The sequence below is a fragment of the Aotus nancymaae genome, unplaced genomic scaffold, assembly GCF_030222135.1.
Source record: "Aotus nancymaae isolate 86718 unplaced genomic scaffold, 86718_ANA_hifiasm-v0.15.2.pri h1tg000040l, whole genome shotgun sequence".
Lineage (NCBI taxonomy): Eukaryota > Metazoa > Chordata > Mammalia > Primates > Aotidae > Aotus > Aotus nancymaae.
The window spans coordinates 52,997,474-53,017,713 of NW_026988454.1; the positions used below are offsets into that span (position 1 = coordinate 52,997,474).

A 20,240-nucleotide genomic window follows, 5' to 3' on the forward strand; every position below is an offset into this window, starting at 1 on the left:
CTCACCTCTACCAAATTCATTTTCAATTTGCTTGCCTCTGTTCACCCCACTTTATGTCCTACTCAAATCATCGAAAGTATTTTACTTACCTTTTTATCCTAATATTTCTTTTTACAAAAGCTTTTGAAGACATATTTATTTAAATGCCAGTTCCAAGTGAAAAATTTTATTAAGGTCTCATCTATATAAGTTAGTTTTTCATATTTTGATTCCTTTATTATATAGTTTCCAACTACATTTTTCAGTACCTTAATTTTGATATAGATTTTGTTAACTTAATATCTGATATAGATTATGCTTATATTAAATTATTATTGAATTCTTAATTTCACATAATATGTATTTTCTTTCAAGAATAAATTTTTGAAACTTTAATTGTCTAATAACAATAAAAATACTTTTAATTTTTCTCTAACTGATTTTAGTGGAAAAATGTTTGATACTTTTGTGCTTTATCTCTCATTCTGTTGAATGATATCACTAATAATTTTTCAAAAAAGTAGATAATATTTTCTTAATAAAATCTGAAATTATTTTTCTATTATCTAAATGACAAGATGATAAAATTATTAGGTCAGAGAATTTTTTTATACCCTCCTTTTTTAATTCTTTTGAGATACAGTCTCACTCTATTACCCAGGCTAGAGTTCAGTGGTACAATCATGGCTCACTTAAGCCTCCTGGGCTTAAGCAATCCTCTTGCTTTAGCTTCCAACTTGCTGGGATTATCTACTAATTATGTTTTTTGTTTTTGTTTTTGTTTTTGTAGAGACAGGCTGGACTTGAACTCCTGTGCTCAAGTGATCCTCCCACCTCAGCCCCTCAAAGTGCTGAAATTATAGGTGTAAGCCACCATGCCCAGCCTTCAATATTTTTGGGGCATTGGACATTTTGCATTGGACAACATGAAACAAAACTGAATTTTCCTCCTTAAAAGGTCAATTACTTTTGTCTACTTAGATAATTATATTTTAATCTATGTAGTTCATTACATTTTATGCTGCGAGCAGGTGGAGATGTGTTTTCATTGTATCTTCATTGTATTTTTCCTGGAATACAGTGAAGTTTTTAAACCCACTGTCAAATAACTAGCTTTCTGAAATATCAACAAATCAATAAGACAAAGCTGAGTTTATTGCTTACCTCAGTGAGAGAAAGCACTACTCCCAGTGTTAACAGCACCTCTGAAAAAAAAGCACAAAGATATTTATGAGATTCTGAAGTCTGGCTTAAGGTAGGTCTTTTAATGGGGAGGAGGAAAGGAAGAGATCTGATTAGGATTGGGTAAGAATCATGATAGAATAATACACTATTGGTAGGCATAGGTAGGAGAGGATTTTGAAGAGAAAGGTACAAAATATTTTGGAAAAAAAAAAGAGCCACAATAGCATTAATATTCCTAAAAGATAACATTTTTAATATCATTAAACATAAGTATTCAAATTTCCCCACATTTACAAATAAACTGGAAGATGAAAGAAATATCTTGGGATATAACCTTTGCTTCCTGTTGGAGAGCTGGTGGGTCTCTCAGGAAGTTTCTGGAGTAATCAATAAAATTATTTGCAGGAAAAAAAAGTTATTTGCAACTTTTACTTTCCAGAGCAGGAGTTTCTGGGAATAATAAAGACATGCTAATGTAAATAGGAGCAGTGTGGGTGTAGATATTAATAGTTTTGACATTTAGTGCATACACATGTCTTTCTTCAGCTTGGGAAAACATTGCTGATTTGGATGTTTTGTTGTTGTTGTTGTTCTGAGTTCTTCTTCAGAATTAGTGATGGAAAACATGCCCACCTATTTTCTGAGCTTTTCATTATCTTCCTGGGTTGCAGAAACTGACTCACCAGTGTCACCTGAGAGGTAGAGAGGGGGCACATATCTATATATTGTTCATACCTTGGGTCTAAAGTTACCAAATGGATATGGGAAAAGGAAAGTATAAAGTATAGTTCATTTTTGTTAGGTAAGATTGTTTGTGATATGGAACCAAGGCTTGAAATGAGCTGAAGTCTGAAGATTTTATCTCAAGCCATTCCTATTTGCTTAATAATTACTGAAAATCTTTTCCAAATGATTGGCGTTTGTCTTTATGCCTGTTTATAGACAGACAGATAGATAGAAATACAAAGATAGAGACATAGAGAGAGAGAGAGAATTTTTCATACACATAAAAAACTTTTTTGGCTAGGCCCAATGACTCATGCCTGTAATCCCAGCACTTTGGGAGGCTGAGGTGGAAGGACTGCTTGAGCCCAGGAGTTTAATACCAGCCTTGACAACATGGTGAGATCCCATCTCTACATTTTTTTTTAAATTAGCTGAGCAGAGTGGAGCACACCTGTGGTCCCACCTGCTCAGGAGGCTGAGGCGAGAGGATCACGTGAGCCCAGGAGGCTGAGGCTTTGTTGAGCCATGTTGGTGCCACCGCACTCCAGCCTGGGTGACAGAGTGAGACCCTCTCTAAAAAAAATCACAAAAAAACATCAAACAAAACCTTTTCCTTTTGGAATAAGTTAAAATTTTTAAAATATTCAAAGACAGTACAAAGAGTTCTCATATATCATCCAGTTTTATCCATTTTTATCATCTTACATTATCATGATACATGAAATAAACATTAGTACATTACTAAATCCTAAACTTAATTCATGTTCTAACATTTATTTTCCCATTAATGCTCTGGTTCTGTTCCAGGATTCAATCCACAGTACCACAGTATGTTTGAAAGTCACACCGCCTAAGTCTTCAAGATTTCTAAACTTTGTCTTCCCTTGCTTTTTGTCTTTGAAAGTCTTGAGGGGGACTGGCCAGTATTCTGTAGAATGTTTTCCAATCTGGGTTGGTATTCACGAGAGAAAGAGCTAGAATGGGTAGATGATAGAAGGATATATAGACAGATGAGTAGATGGCAAGGACTTGGCTTATGGGACTTGCTTAGTAAGACCAAAAATCTGGACAGAAAACATAGGCTAGAAACTTTCAGGCAGGAGCTGAATCTGCAGTCTAGAATTCCTACTTCCTCAGGAAAAATCTCACTTCCTTTCATTCACGTTTTTTAGAATAATCTTCTTTGCTTAAACTGATTATACAGGCTAAACACATCTACAAAATACCTGCATAGCAACACCTAAATTTGTGTTTGATTGAGTAACTGAGTATTTTTTTAATGTATTCATCATTTATTTAAATTTCAAAAACAGGCAAATATTATTTATTGTATAAACAGCCAGGATATAAGTTTCTTTTGGGGGAACAGTGATTGTAAAGGAGAATAAAGGAGGCAGAGTTTTCAGGTTCACACTTTTCCATCACTGGGTGCTGGATTCTCATAGTACATGTATTTTGTAAAAATTTATCAAGTTGTTCTTTTATAAAATATGTGCTTTTTAGGTGTGTAAAATTAAAAACAATATTTTTCTTTTTTTTTTTTTTGCACTTTAGCTTCTGGGGTACATGTGCAGATCATGCAGGATTGTTGCATAGGTACATACATGGCAAGGTGGTTTGCTGCCTCCATCCCCCGTCACCTGTATCTGGCATTTCTCCCTATGTTATCCCTCCCCAACCTCCCCACCCACTGCTGCCCCTCCCCTACCCCCTCAACAGACCCCAGTGTGTGATGCTCCCCTCCCTGTGTCCATGTGTTCTCATTGTTCAACACCCACCTATCAGTGAGAACATGTGGTGTTTGGTTTTCTGTTCTTGTGTCAGTTTGCTGAGAATGATGGTTTCCAGATTCATCCATGTCCCTACAAAGGACATGAACCCACCGTTTTTTATGGCTTCATGGTATTCCATGGTGTATATGTGCCACATTTTCTTTGTCCAGTCTATCACTGATGGGCATTTGGGTTGGTTCCAGGTCTTAGTTATTGTAAACAGTGCCGCAATGAACATACGTGTGCATGTGTCTTTATAATAGAATGATTTATTATCCTTTGGGTATATACCCAGTAACGGGATTGCTGGGTCAAATGGAATTTCTATTCCTAGATCCTTCAGGAATTTGTCACACTGTCTTCCACAATGGTTGCACTAATTTGCACTCTCACCAGCAGTGTAAAAGTGTTCCTATTTCTCCACCCCTCTCCAGCATCTGTTGTCTCCTGATTTTTTAATGATTGCTATTCAAACTGGCGTGAGATGGTATCTCAATGTGGTTTTGATTTGCATTTCTCTAATGACCAGTGATGATGAGCTTTTTTTCATATGTTTGTTGGCCTCATAAGTGTCTTCTTTTGAAAAGTATCTGTTCACTTCTTTTGACCACTTTTGAAGCCTAAGTTGACACATAAACCTGACCATCACACTCAGGTTATGGGTTTTTGAAAGCATGAAACAGGGTACATCCTATTATATAAGAGTGTATGTGATATCTAGATGACATTACAGTTGATATTGACCTTCATTACTTTGGTAAGGGGGCATTAGCCATGATTCTTCAAAGTAAATCTATCACTTTTCCCTTTTCTTTCTCTACTCTTTGGAAATAAGCTACAAAGCCTAGAATGCCCTAGGGGATAGAAAGAATTAAACTTCACTTCTTGTATTAGAGACTATCTACATATGTTATTTGAAATTATTCTGTAGGAAACAGTTGTTTCTTTTTCTCATTTATTTATTTATTCTGTCATTTATCTATGTCAGGATAGATTCATGTATATGCTTTGGAATACAATCTAATACTATATCCCTTTGTTATTCAAATTGTTCCATTGCTGGCCACTGAGAGCTTTATCAGGTTGGTTCCTACATCTCTTTGACATGCTCCCATCCTTTTGCTTTTAAATCACTTTTTTTACTTTCTAGTACTATAAGATGTTTTAGGCTCATCTTGTATTTTTCCTGCCCTGGTCCTAGAGTCAGCTATTTTTCCAAGAAACCTGTTGCTTTTATTAAAAGAAACAGTATTAAGAAACCAAGAAGAATCTGAATGTGCAGTGTGCTCATTGCTAGTGGGTGTCATGGTTTCTAGACCTTCTCAGAAGATAGTGTTAGGTAAAATATACTAGCCTATATATCTATAATTGTTTTTGTATTTATCCAAATATATCTTTATTAAGCTAAACATTAGTTTATCTGATGTGTCCAATTCTACTCCAGCAGTGCAGGGCTCATTATAGACTTTCTTTCTTATTTATCAGTGACTTCCTTCTCTAACAGTGAGAAGCCTGGTCCCCACACCCAAAATCCATTTACTTATTTGTTCAACCACAGTATACATGTAAAGCACTTTTAGAATTGTTAACCCATATCCCTGTGCAAAAAAAAATTGCCAACTAGAGTACAGTTTTTATGTCTAGCTCTTTTTCTGTAGTCTTACAATTTCTAGTAATTTCATTTACCAAAGTTACTCGTTAGATTTTTTTTAGTTTGCATACATTGAACTTTATTTTCTATGTATAATTCTAGGAATTTTGATATATATAGTTGTGTGTCATCCCCCCAGGACCATACAGAACATTTTCTTCATCCTAAAAATGTCCTCTGTGCAACTCCTTTGTAGACAACCACTGCCACTTTCCTAAATTTTCCAAAATTTTTAACATTATTTTTTAGTCTTTTTATTAGTATATTTTATTGGGTATAGAGGAAACTCAACCAAAGTAGGCTAAACATATAGCATCTTTCTGTTCATTCTATTTTGAACAACTGTTTTCCAAGCTCTTCATATTGACATGCAATTGGATGGGTAGAGAATATATACAGGAGGATATTTTTTATCAAAGGTTGTCTACTGCAATAGTATATTTGAACTTTCAATTATTTTATTTCTTTATAGTTGACACTTTAAGGTATAGTTAAAAATCAGCAGAAGCTTTATTTTTAAAAACCAATTAGAGTCACAAAAAATGTTTTCTGTCATACTAATGACGGTATATTAAGGAAGAAAGTACAATGACCTGTATTGTATATAACTATATTTGCTGTTAGTTATGATAATTCTAATTCTGTGTTTTGAAACAATTCTGTACTAAATGTAGCAATTTGAAACAGATCAACCCTTGGGCCAGGTTCAGTGGTTTATGCCTGTAATCCTAACACTTTGGGAGGCCAAAACAGGGGAACCACTTGAGGCCAGGAATTGGAGACCAGCCTAGGCAACACAGTGAGACTCTATATCTAAAAAAAATAGAAATAAAAAGTTAGCTCAGGATGGTGGGCACATATTTGTAATCCTAGCTACTTGGGAGGCTAAGGTGGGAGAATCACTTGAACCAAGAAATTTAAAACTGCAGTCAGCTATGACTGTGCCACTGTATTATAGCCTAGGTGACAGAGTAACTCTCAAAAAATAAATAAATAAATAAATAAATAAATGCTGTAACTTTAGAATATATATGAATTTCATTGTCATATTTATTTTTGAATTTACAAATATTAAACTAGTAGATTGTTAAGTTGTATTTCTCCTATAGTGGAGAAATCTCTGGAGGCCATTTTGCTTTCTGATAAACTGATATCTCAGGCCAAGTATGCATGGGGATGTGTATGGTTATAGGGGGAAAGAGCTGAGATTCATCTTTGAATAAATTTATAACCTTATCTTCCTTGACTCCATAGAACTCAGCCTGCTTAAGTACCAAATAATATTGGAGAAAATATGTTCAGAAAATGCTTAAATAAAGTCTAATTATCTTTAAAAGAGACAAACATAATTAAATTATTTTTTCCATTATAATAATTATCTCTTGCAGAAATAGCAGTTGGATGAATTTAGAAAATGAATGAATTTTATGTTATATAATGTATATACCCATTTCAAGATACCATTTCTTAAGAGAATTTCTGTAATAGAAAATCACTTACCATAAGAATCTCATAGATTTTTTTCATTAATTTGCACTCTTCACAACAAGTAACAGAAAAGTATTATAATTTTGCCTTACCTGCAATTTTTTGGGCAAACTGGTACACCTGCTTTAACCTGCATGACCAAATGACACTGCTTCAGGAATATTATAGGAAAGACTACTGCCTTGACAAATATGTTTCTCTACTGAATTTAAATAATTCATTTTGAACAATTCTTGCAGTTGAATAGAATACAGAGCATTTGTAATTTTGGTAAATAGCATTGAAGGCCACAAGGGGTAGGAATGTGTTTTTGTTGTCTTTGTTGTTTTGTATAGACCTAGAAAAGCCTTTCCTTTGATTATCATCCTAGGGTCTGAGAGATAAGAGGAGACTACAGAGGTCATCTAGATATTAGGTTTCGTAACTCATGCTTATGTTTACAGTTGAATGTTCCTTGTACTTCCATTATCTCCTTACTAAAAATAAATGTGGTGAATGCTAATGGAATGTGATCTCTTTGGGAAGCTGTTCAACAAAATGATTCATTAACTGAGAGAAAGTTTAGGTGATAACTGAAATAAAAATTAGTATTTTTAATTCAACATTCAAAAACAGATTTGACATTTTGTTGTAAACTATGTTTCTAGCAGCTGTTAGGGTAATTGTTTTGTTAGTTTCCAGTTGCAGATGTTGGCAGCTGGAAATTAGAAGCAAATAGTAGTTTCTTTAGGGAATGGAATTAAATGTGTGAAAACATGAGATTATGCTTTTTCAGTTATCTTCAACACTGCTATGAAGATGGGAGTTTTAGAACCTCTACTAATTACTTTAAGGGTCAAATAACCTTAAATATTAAAAAGCTTTAAGCTTTTACTAGATATATAAAGGCATGTCACTTTTCCAGAGTAAGTTAGATGACAAAGAAGTCTCCATGGCCAGAGAAAAGAAGGAAAATTAAAGATTTATTTGAATAATTAAATAAAAGAGGGAGTTTTATTAAATTATTCAGAAAATTGCTTCAATTTTCCCACTTGGCCTTGGCTGTGCAGACCTGAGAAAATGCTCTTTTCTCCTACATTTAATCTCCAGAGCAACCTAAAAGGATGCTGACAAACATTAATTTTGCATTATAAAATAGTCTCAGTAAGTGACAGCAATTTCAAGATTAATGTGTTGGCCTCCTGAGAATAGATTTCAGTAAGGAAAATAGGTTCTCTTAAACTTTGTATTTAAGTCTTATATAATATGGTCACTGCCTTGCAATGGCATTTTCCAATCAAAGAGATTTCTGAAGACTATTAGTTGTCCAGCAGCTAGGAATGAAAGTGTCTATTCCTGGAGGTATGGTTTACATAGTGCAGTTCACTCAGCTAGTCACTCATACTAAGTCTCTGGGATGCTTCTTTAAGATTTATATTTGGGTATAGGATAGAGAATAAAGGCAATAAAGATAGGGAATTTAAAACATACCCAAACTTTTGCTCTATAAAAGTTACTGTTAAGAGAATGAAAGATAATCTGTAGGCTGGGAGAAAATTTGCAAGTCACCAATCTGATAACTTGTATTCAGAATTTTTTTTTAAAAAAAGCCCTCAAAATTCCACAAAATAAGAAAAAAAAAATACTCAATTAAAAAAAAAAATGGGTCAAAGATTTGAACAGCCTCACTAGAGAAGATAAACAGTGGCCAATAAGAACATGAAAATATGCTCAATATTATTCACCATTAGGGAAATGCAAATTAAAATCATAATAAGATACCACTATGCACCTATGAGAATGGTTAAAACTTAAAGAAATCTTATAATACCAAATGATGGCAAAAGCTGCTATAAATCTCATACATTGCCGGTGAGCATGCTAAAAGGTACAGCTACTCTGGAAAACAGGCAATATTTTATATTTAAGCATGTGCTTAGCCATATGACCCAGCAATCCCACTATTAGCTATATACATAGTAAAATAAAAATTTCTGTTTGTGCAAAAACCTGTACATGGCTTTTGTTTTATAGAAGCTCTATTTATGATCACCCAAACATGAAAATAACTGCATGTCTTTCAATGAGTGAGCAAACAAATTAAGTTCAAAAATAAAATGTAATACTCCTAAGCAATATAAAGGAAAGGGGAATTGATATACACAACAACATGGATGAATTTCAAAAGCTTTATGTTAAGTTTAAAAAGGCAATTTTTAAAAGTCTTTAATAAATGAATTAATATATATGATATTCTGGAAATAGGAAAAACCATAGCAATGGGAACAGATCAGTAATTACCAGAGTAGAGATAGGAGGAATCAGGTTGGTGATTCTGATTCCATATCCTGATTGTAGGGGAGGTTATTTAAATCTATGTGTTGAATTAATAAAACTATACACCAAAAAGTTAATTTCAATGCATATTAAATTTAAAATTTTTAAATTTAAAATTGGCTTGATAAGTACTCAAATTGTGATGTAATAATCCATCTTTTTCTAGTTTTACCTGTTTCTCTTTTTTGCTGCAAATTGTTCATTGACATTTTCTAATTAGTAATAATCACCCAAGCTGTAGAGAGATTGGTGGGGGAAAGTCTTGAAAAATTTCTCATAATTGATAAAGGCTCCTTGGTCATTAAAAATAAGTATTTGATATAATGTACATATTATCTCATAGTCTGCTCCAAGGATATTGCCAAACCCTCCATTGAAGAAATTGAGAAGCAGGATCTGGGACATTACCGGTCTTTGGAACAGGAAATTCTGGGGTCTACCATGCTAGAGCTAATAGGCAAAATTTGAAAATGTGAGGCTTCTGCCTCCTAAATTCTGCTGTGATGACTCCAGAGTAATTAAGGCATCAGAAATAGAAAAGCCCTGCAAATCAGGGTCTCTGTTACTGAGAGGTCCTAAACAGCAATCTTGGCCAAAGTGTCAAGCTCTAGCTCCCTCTGTGGCAAGTCACAGTGCTATCAGTAGGCTAAATGCATCCTCTCTTTCAGAGTTTAGCCTCTCTCCCACACTCACATGGCAATAATCAAAAATTTGGGTACCTTTGCCTCGCCTTTCCATATATGATCCTACACTACATAAATTCTGCAGCTTTTATGCCATCCACTTTATCTCTCCTTTCTTCTCAACTTAAAGTCCCACTTTTCTGAATACTCTCAGAAAGGGCAGGCATAAATCTGAAACTACACATCAGATTAGACTAGGAATCCCTGTAGAGGTCTCTAGTCCCTGTAGCTCAGTTTTCAGATCAGGTGTAGAGACAGGATAAAAAGGCATGATTATCCAGAATAAATGGCCATGGCTAGTTCCATACAGACCAGCGTAAAACTTGGAGGGCAGACTTATCTTGTTAATTCTCAGCAGCTGTCTTTAGGTTTTAGCAGCTGTTTGGGAGTTTACTGAGAGTAGAGGAGAACAGCTCTCTATTTGGAAATGCAAGAGGGTTTCGGACTAATTTTTTTCCCAAAGAATTGGTGCTGAATGCATAAATGAGCTTCTAATATTTTTCACATTTTGCATTTTAACATGTTGAATTTTAAAGGGTTAAAAAGATTTAAAGAGTTGTTCAGCACTCTCCGGGAAAGGTGAAATATTGTCCAACTGGTAGACCACTTAGAAATTACCCATCATAATTACTACATAAGGGTTTATGAGGTCAAACAGGAAAAAAAAGAGATGAACAATTTTAAACAAAGCTGTCAGAGACCAAGGTGGGACATTAAGTTAATGACTGCACTGTTTTGAATAGAGAGTCTACCTATATCCTGAAGCAGATAAACTCGTATCCTAAGTCTAAGTGCTTTTTCTTGTCTCCATTTCTCTAAGTGTGACTATAGGGCCATATATGATGCTTTATGACTCTGTAGTCACCCACAAGCATGTTCTTTATATATCATATATTATATAATGTGCCAGCGTTTTTTTGTCATAAAATATTACTTATCATATTTATCCCCATCAATCCACAAGTGGATAAAGAAACTGTGATATATATACATATATACATATATATGATGGAACACTACTCAGCCACAAAAATGAATGAATTAACAGCATTCACAGCAACCTGCATAGGATTGGAGACTATTATTCTAAGTGAAGTAACTCAGGAATGGAAAGCAAACATTGTATGTTGTCATGCATAAGGTATGAGGATGCAAAGCCATAAGAATGATACATGGACTCTGGGGACTCGAGGGGAAAGGGTGGGAAGAGGAGAGAGATAAAAGGCTACAAATGGGGTTTAGTGTATACTGCTCGGCTGATGGGTGCACCCAAATCTCACAAATCACCCCTAAAGTACTTGGTTATGTAAACCTGTTCCCCAAAAACCTATAGAAATTATATATATATATATATATATAAAACTTATCATATTTAGTTTTAAAAGGACACAATAGTTTATTTTGTGTCAAAAGCAAAACCAATTTCCTGATTAAGTTTATGAGGAACTTGTTTAACTTGATGAATGACAATTTAGGATAAGATGTTCCATAGGTTTTTTGCTACTATAGGTACATTTAAAGAAAAAAGAATGTGTCTGCCTTTATGTATTCATAAACTTTCTCTTAAATTCTAAAAAAAAAAACAGAAACAAAAACAAAAAACTCACTGATTGACATCACAGTGAGATTTCTTAATACAGAGGCTTATTGTTTTTTAATTTCACCCAGTTGCTTTAGAACCTCTTGTTCACTGACACTATATCACAATGCTGGTCTCTTTAGACATCAAAGTCATGCCTTTCTGACAATCCAGTCTCCTATCTCTTCTTTTTTATTGATCCTTATTTTCACAACTCTTCCAATTGCTTCTTAAATCATTGTAATAATGCAATGTGTTTGTAGTTATCAAAAATCATTATTTACATTTTAAATATAGTTTTGACAATGCTCACTTGTTATTCTTACTGATATAATAGAATCATTCTCTCCTTCCTTCCTTCCAATAAAATGATAAATATACTTAGAAATATGTTAATGTATAATTAATACAGTTATATACTTTGCCTTCCTGACGGGCAGGGACCATAATTTGCCCTTGTATCTCACATTTAGCACAGAGCAGAAAATATAATCAAAATAACACTTGCTACATGTTTGCTGAATGAACACATAATTCTTGTCATACTTCCCTGCAGCTTGAGGAGGAAAAGCCGTACTTCCATAATGGGTTTCAGTCCTCCCTGTGAGTATGAAAATTTTCTGTTCTCTGTTTCTGTTTCTCTTACTGCCTTTCACGCTTTCCCCAAAACTCTGTCCTCCAATGTTAAACTCGCTTGCAGCTATTGAACTGACCTCTTTCTTCTAGAATGCTCCAGTTCAAGAGCAGGCAGTTTTTGAATTGATTCTAGAATGATTTACTGGCTCATGCAACTTCATCTTCTTCACCTCCACTGCACCAGAAATCAAACATTTTTGTTTATACCCAATGATGAAGCATGCTTCTCTCATAATAAAAGAAAAAAATGAAAAAAAAAGTTCCAAACAATGATAGTGTACTTTCCAGATAAAATAATTAAGAAATAGAAAACATTTTTGGTTTATTCAATTCAAAAATCATCTATTGAGAATTTACTATGTGTTAGGCTCTGTGCTACCCACTTAAAATATTTCATTACATCATCGCAACTCTATGAGGTAGATAAAATTTTGATTCTCAAGTTCCAGGTGAGGGCACTAAGGCTTGAAGAAGTTGAATGGACCTAAAATGAAGAGGTAGAGCTGGCATCGAAACCCAGGTGATTTTGACTCTAGGACCAGGGCCCTTAAGTGTAATGTTATTACGTCCTCCCAAATTCACCTACACAAATCAACATTTACACCAAGGTTGGAGATATCTTTAAACATTATTTTATACCAGAGTCACAGTTACAGCTGCATTTCAACAGGCTCCATTCAGAGCATTAACTCTTGGCTCCTTTCAATGGAAATAATGGCTGAACAAACTCTAGGCTCTAGGTGAAGTCATCCTTTGATATTCTACTGGTGATGCTTAAGGATATTTTAACCAATGGAAGTGAAAAAGGGTGAGAAAAATTTTTTTAAAAAGTAAAACAAAGAGAAAGCAGATGTATTTCTAAGGCAACCAGCTTTACACTGAGTGCCCTGGACTTAGAAGCCTTGAGAAAAAAATTGCCTGCTGCCATAAACCCAAACTGGCTGAAAATCAAGACAATCTCTGTGAGGTGAGAGTGCGGCAGGTTGTAGCAGCTTCTATTTGATCTGTGTCTTCATCCACCTCTGTCCATCCTCTGCAGTTCCCCCCTACCTGCCCACTTAATACTAAATACCTAAAGTGCATTTTAAAGTCTCGTATCAGATTTGTCCTCTTGAAAAGCTATTAAGCTAGTTACCCTGCAGCCCAAAGGGCTCTTCTTCAGTAAAACTGATTGTACCACAGCATCACCATTAGAACAGCCCTACATAGCTGCCTGCATAATTCCTGTGAAAGGTCACCAGTACTTCAACTACAAAGGCCTTTTTTCTTTTACAAAAAAAAAGGAGAAAAATGGTAAATCAGTATTATCAATTTTTCAAGAACAAATACCAACATAAAAGCCCAGACACATTTTTTTTTTCTTCTCCTCACCATACTCATAATAACTGCTTTCAATTGCAAACCTTGGAAGAAGAGTTACCTCATTATGTTATGAGCTAAGCCAAAATCCATTTTGATGTCTATTCCTGTACCTAGATATTGATTCCATTCTTCAGAGATCCCACCTGGAAGTGTGGAAATTTCTAGTACTGGATGACATAAAGCAGAATCTGGGCACTATTTTAGGCTGATTTTGTAGATAAGCCAATCTGCCCTGCAGTGAAGTAATAAACAAGCTCCCTGCTAAGTGCCCATGGGGAAGCACAGTAAGAAATAGCTGATCTCCTGTGTGACATTAGCTGAAAGCATGCATCCTACAGCCAACCTTGAGACTGGGGTAAAACTATTTGTGATGGATTCATACGCAGTAGAATATAATAGGATTGCGAGTTGCATCAAAGCAGTACATTAACAGATTATCAGATTATCAATTTTTCCTTCATAAATACCCTATCTTCTCACATCCAAGCTACCTGTAAGTATTCATCTTTTAAAATCTCTCTATATATCCTGTTTTCTGTGAGCAGACTCTCAATGAAAAGCATACTCAGAGGCTGGGAAAGCAAGAGCCGAAGGAATTTTCAGTGAAACTTAGCCTTTATTGTAAACAAAAATTAGACTCTTTAGTTTATGAATGACATATAGTTTGATAAGCATTATTTCTTCTGATTTCCTATAAATGGACAACTCTTTCTCTGGGTTTCTCCTGAATCATTTAAAGACAAATGTTCTATTGTTTAAGCGTTAAAAATAGTTTTTCTTTTTAAGAGAAGATAAAGGACTAAAAAGCTCTAACATTATCATGAGGATAAGGACACTGAAGTAACAAGTACACTAATGCCTCCTCAATCCAAAACAAATAGGAGCAAAGAAAATTCATTTTAAAATTTGAGCATCTTGTCTATCATGGTTGAGATGAAACTGTTTCTATAAGTAATTCAGAAATATAGTTTACTGGACTCCCGGACAATTCCACATTCTTAGAGGGGGAATAATAGGTCAGTGAACTATAGGATAACCTATCTATTTGGTGATTGAGGATGGAATAAAGGAAGTAGACAAGAAGGTTTTAAAAAATCACAGTAGTGAGGCAGTCCTAAAAATTCAACTTAAAAACTAAATATTGTTAGAATTTTCAAGAATCAGCAAGATTCTTGAAGCTAATTGTCCTTGTGATAGAGACCATAATAAAGATAGCAAAACTGAGGCACAAGAAATTCAGTTATTTTCATAAGATCTGGTTCAAATTCCCACAGCTCTTTCATGTCACTTAACTGGCCCATTTGTTTGACTATGCCACCTCCTCTGATGTCCTTGTTTAGGAAAAAATAAAATATTATCTGAAGTTCTCATACTTGGATATCCTGAACCTTCCTATAGTCCTAGGTTTTACTCTGTTTTTAAGAGGTAAATCCTTGCACTCCTTACTTATCGCTTAAAAGACATTAGGCATTGTGACAGACAAGAAAGGAAAAGACAGACAGTGGTTCCACCTTTCACAGGGAGAGAAGAAGACAAAATAACGCACATATAAAATAGGCAGACAATTATCTCTAGACACATAACAAGGGTCTCAAACACTTGATAACTAAAGAGCTAAAAGAATTAAAACATGAAATAAAGATCCTCTTGGGATAAAGTTAAAGAACTTTCATTGAGGATGTCATTTGAGTTCAGTCTTAATCATAGGACTTGGTTGAGAGGATAAATATAGTGTGGGGAGAATAAATATTGTCATCCAAGAAAAAGTAGAAAAATCTAGCAGGGTATTCTTTCTCTTAAGTATTAAGTATGTTTTTTTCCCTAACCTAAATCTTCTGCACACGCTGATAAACATCAATAAAATAGAAAAGCCTGAAATACTCTAGGCACACTAGGAGAATAAGGAAAGTTAAGATATAAGAAGCATTCAATAAGTATTAGAACAGTGGTGCTGGGGTGAGATAATAAAATAAAAATAATATCTTAATGTAGTATTTCATATTCAGTTGCTCTTTTACCAAAAAAAAAAAAATTTTTTTAAAGAATTAGAAATGGCCTGAACTTCTTTCTCTTAGCTTTATGAACCCTGCCATCCCGCATCCTCTGCAGACCACACTGAACAACAAAAAATGAAGAAATCAATTTCAACATTTGCTTTAGAGACAATGAAGAATGTGATCTCTGTTTGCTAAAATTCAGTTAGAGATGTTAGCATTCTGGTTCATCTTCTACCAATGCCCCAAGGTAGAGCCAAAAGAGGCTACTGTGGTTGTGTGAACATGCCTTTTCTCTCTTCCACACCATGCATATCCTAACGGAGAAACTGACTTTTGTAGAAAATGAAGCTTGCACAATTTGGAAGGGGGTACTTTAAAAAAATATATAAAATTAGAAATGTAAACAGCTATAGAGCCTTGGGAGGAGTTTAGGCAAGTGAGAGAGACATGAAAGTTTAAGAGTCAGGAGACTGGCAGTAAATCCCATGTATTCTCTACATTTTGTGACTGGTTGTGTCTTTCTACACCCTTTTTGTGTAACCAACTTCTCGTCTGTCTTCACATGGATGCTGAAATGTTACAATCTTTATGCAATTTTCTCTGATACTTGACAACCAAACAAGACGTACAATCATTCCAGAACTGGTTCATTTTCCTGTCACTAATACCACTTATTTAGTTGTTTTGCAATTGGTTATGTGTGTTTTTTTTTTTTTTTGAGATGAAGTCTCGCCCTATCGCCCAGGCTGGAGTGCAATGGCACGATCTCGGCTCACTGCAACTTCTGCCACCCGGGTTCAAGCGATTCTCCTGCCTCAGCCTCCTGAGTAGCTGGGACTACAGGTGCATGCCACCACACTCGGCGAATCTTCGTATTTTTAGTAGAGACAGGGTTTAACCATGTTGGCCAGGATGGTCTATCTCCTGACCTCGTGATCTGCCTGCCTCTACCTCCCAAAGTTCTGAGATTACAGGCATGAGCTACCATGCCTGGTGGGTTATATGTGTTTTTGAGACCTCTGCTAGACTATGACCTCCTTGAGGGCAGAATCCTTGCCTTTGCATCCACAGCACGGAGGTCTCAATACAAGGTTAATGGCATGATTGGCTAAATTACGTTGTTTGTTATACAAATTACTCATGCTTAAAATGACAAAAGTATTATTATATTTATATAAACTTAGTAAGTTTCTTACCTGACTATTGCTGTTGGTTAAAGAGTAGCACCTGAACAGCAGGTTAGTTTTCTCACATATTTTTTTTTCTTATGCCAAGGAAGTGATTTTTAAAAAGTGTAGAAAGTTACAAAAACTGACACATACAGGCAGTCAAACATGCTGCGCACATCTCCAAGCAGCCTAGAAGTACTTTTTTCTTAGTCATGATGATCATTTTCAAATGAATACTCTGAATTGGAGTTTTGTAAGCAAAACGATTAAAGATTTTATTGCAAAATATAACCAACATAATCTTTGATTAACAAGTTATATTGTGGAAATGACAATGGGACATTAAATATACCATTTGGTGAATGTACTATAATGGGTTTCAGAAAAAAAAGAAATCATTTTGTACTATTTTCTGGGTTGTGACTTGGATTTACACAGAGGGAGAATAAAAAGAAATTAGAACAAACCTGAAGTTTTGCTTTTTAAGATTATTTTTCTGCAGCAAAGCCTATAGGAGCAATTACATTGGAAAATAAAAACACACTAGCTATCTTTTTTTAATAAAGTCACAAAAAATAAACATAGAACTACGTTAAAGCAAGATATAAGAAGAGAAAAAAAATTAAAAACACACCATATTTTGTGTACTTTTTAATTCCATTCCCTCCCCAAAAGGTATTTTCTGTTTCTGAGATTTGCTTGTCGTTACTTCAGTTATATACAGCTTATAAGCACCACTTAAGATTTATTGTTTTCAATATCTAAATGTGATTAAAAGCAGTATTTGTTATAGCAACAAATAAAGATAAATAATACAGACTATTAAATCATAAATGGATTAAAGACTAAAGTAATTAATTGATTTATAGAGATACTGATAATAAAATATATAGATGTCATAACTTGGTTTTTGTTTCTGACTTGGTTTCAATCAGAGTTTCATGTTAATGGTCAAATCTACCTTTTCTTTGAATTCATCAACAAATATTTGCACAGGGACAAAGCATAGGACTGGCAATCTTGTCATGTTACTTTTTTCTCCTCTTTTGTGTATAATTCTCATATGACAAAGGGGAGAGCAAGTTCAAAAAAGGATCTAAATCACACCAGCTTATTACTATTATTTCATACAATGAGTAGCTTTTCTTTAGGTTAAAAAGTAACTTATTGGGAGCTATGGCAATTCTAATGTAATCTGAAATTATCTATGTTAATTAATTTGATTTGCAAAATATGGCTTTCCAAAAATTAGATTTTTTTTCAATTTTAGCTTTCTACTCTGCTTCTTTTTCACTATCAGCAAAACAACATATGAAGAAAAGATATAGAGAATAGAAAAATCTGATTGCTTCTGTCTCATAAAACATATGCTTAGACTAGGCTTTTTAGTTGTTATTTGATATAAAGATTACTATTTTGAATTATGGATACAATGAATGATAAAAAAAATCATTATTAGCATTATTCTGGTTTTATCAAACAAGAGAATTTGGTAACCATTCATAAAATTATCAGTTTCCCACAACATAATCACCGTAGTTGGAGGAATAACATAATTTTGGAAATTATAATGTAATTATATTAAATTTCACAAGTGTTTTCTGTATTTATACTTTGAAAATTTTTAAAAAACATATTCTTACTCTACTGTGTGCACCAAAGATCTACTGTCCTGTTTGCTTTTTATTTCTTATAAAAATGAAACTGAATTATAGAAGCTACTATGTTAACTATAGGTTTTAACACTTTGTTTATCTCTGTAATCAAATTATATTGAAAGCCACTGAAAACTCTGATATGCTTATTTTCTTGACCTTCACTCTATGTCAAGAAAGCGAGACAATGCAATCTCTATTTGCAGGTTAAAATCATTTTAAAGTTTTCATGGAGAAAATAAAATAAAAAATACAAAATGCCGAATTATCAAAATGAAACATAGTTCACTTCATTCAGTTAAATATTTTCTTTTGATGCAAAAGATTAAAAGATACAGAAGACAAAGAAAAATGAATGGAGGCAAAAGAAAAAGAGAGGGAGAAGAAGGAAAAAGAGAAGGAAAAAAACAGCATTCACTCTTTAGGCCATTTTCAAACTGAGTCACTTGGTTTGCTTTAACCAGAAAAAGATTCTGTATTTTCCTTTCAAACTTTGAAAATCAATCTATGTTTTCAATATTTATCAATATTGGTTCATACAACTTTTTAAAATGATAATAAAACTTGTAAAGAAAAATAAAATGAGACCCCAATGTTTTCTTGATTCAATATCTAAATGACCAAAGATCAAGTGCTGCTTTGACGTTGCTGGGTTCAGTTGAACTTTTCCACTCTCTATCAGCTTGCATCATTAGTAATCTCCTTAGAGCTCTGAATCTTGTTTTCATGTGTTTCTGCCTCCCAGGTGTGATGTTAAGACAGCCAGTAAACTTAGCACATGTAATCCATAAAAAGAGCCACAACTCAAAGCCTTCTGAGATCTCTTTCAGTCAAACGAAAGAAAATCAACAGACACCAGAACCCAAGAAGCAAATGATTGAAATAATGAGAGAACAGCAAATGAATGTCAGCTCTGATGGTTAGATAATGGGTGTGGGCTCAATTTCTAAATGTGTAAGAAAGAGATGTGTGAGAAAGAATTGAGAATTATACGACTCGGTAGGAGGTCAATGCAATTATGTTCAAAGAAGAAACAGAATCTCTATGCAGAAAAAAATGATGAACCAAAATGTACAGTGGACTCTATAGGACAAGTTAAGTGTATTAGTTTATTGTAATTCCATTTGCTGTTTCTAGCGTAGGAATTGGCTATTGAGTGGACTGAAGATGGTGGGAAGACAGAAGAGCAAAAAATAAACAAAAAAGAAGTAATGGAAGAAGGAAAGGAAGGAAGGAATTATGAGGTCAATTTTTTAACTCACAGTCAGGAAATGCTAGAAGCACTTATTAGGATTTATGAAGCAAAAAAAAAATAAAATTGTAAATATCATGACAAAGAGAATCTATATGAATTGCTGATATAATGGAATCAATTTGTATCTTTAATCAATTAAAAGTTGTGTACTCATGTCACAACCTTATTTAAATATATACAGACTTATGAGAATGTCTTAAATGAGTTTGCCCAAAAGGGGTTTGGATTATAATCCCAAAAGATACAATCCTAAATGCCATAATCCCAAATATTGAAATCTCAAAAGATCAAAATTCCTAAAGTCTAAAATCCCCAATGTCTAAAAACTTGAAATTCACAATCACAGAATAGTTGTATCACTTTAGGTAGAACTATTATCTTGTTATTGTCTTTATTTGAAGATTAAGTATGGTTTAAGGCAAGGGTGTCCAATCTTTTGGCTTCCCTGGGCCACACTGAAAGAGAAGAAGAATTGCCCTGGGCCACAAATAAATTACACTAACACTACAACGGTTGATGAGATTTTTTTTTTAATCACAAAAAATTCTCATAATGTTTTAAGAAAGTTTATCAGTTTACACTGGGCCACATTCAAAGCCATACTGGGCCTCACATGGCCCACGGACCATGGATTCGACAAGCCTGGTTTATGGGGTTATTTCTAAGTGCTAAATTGACAGTGAGTGAACTTGTGGACTTAATTTTAGGTGTCAATTTGACTGGATTAAGGAATGCCTAGAAACCTGGTAAAGCATTATTTTGTGTGTGTCTGTGAAGGTATTTCCAG

At 34.2% G+C, this 20,240-nt stretch overlaps 1 long non-coding RNA gene across 3 annotated transcripts in view; it reads right to left on the reverse strand.

Moving 5' to 3' along the window:
- The window catches only part of LOC135268339 (uncharacterized), a 627,138-nt gene that overhangs the window by 548,280 nt on the left and 58,618 nt on the right, over positions 1 to 20,240 (reverse strand). For all 3 annotated transcript variants that reach the window (XR_010336633.1, XR_010336632.1, XR_010336631.1), the window contains exon 3: positions 1,144 to 1,184. This is a non-coding gene — a long non-coding RNA (uncharacterized LOC135268339). The remainder of the gene's footprint in view (positions 1 to 1,143; positions 1,185 to 20,240) is intronic.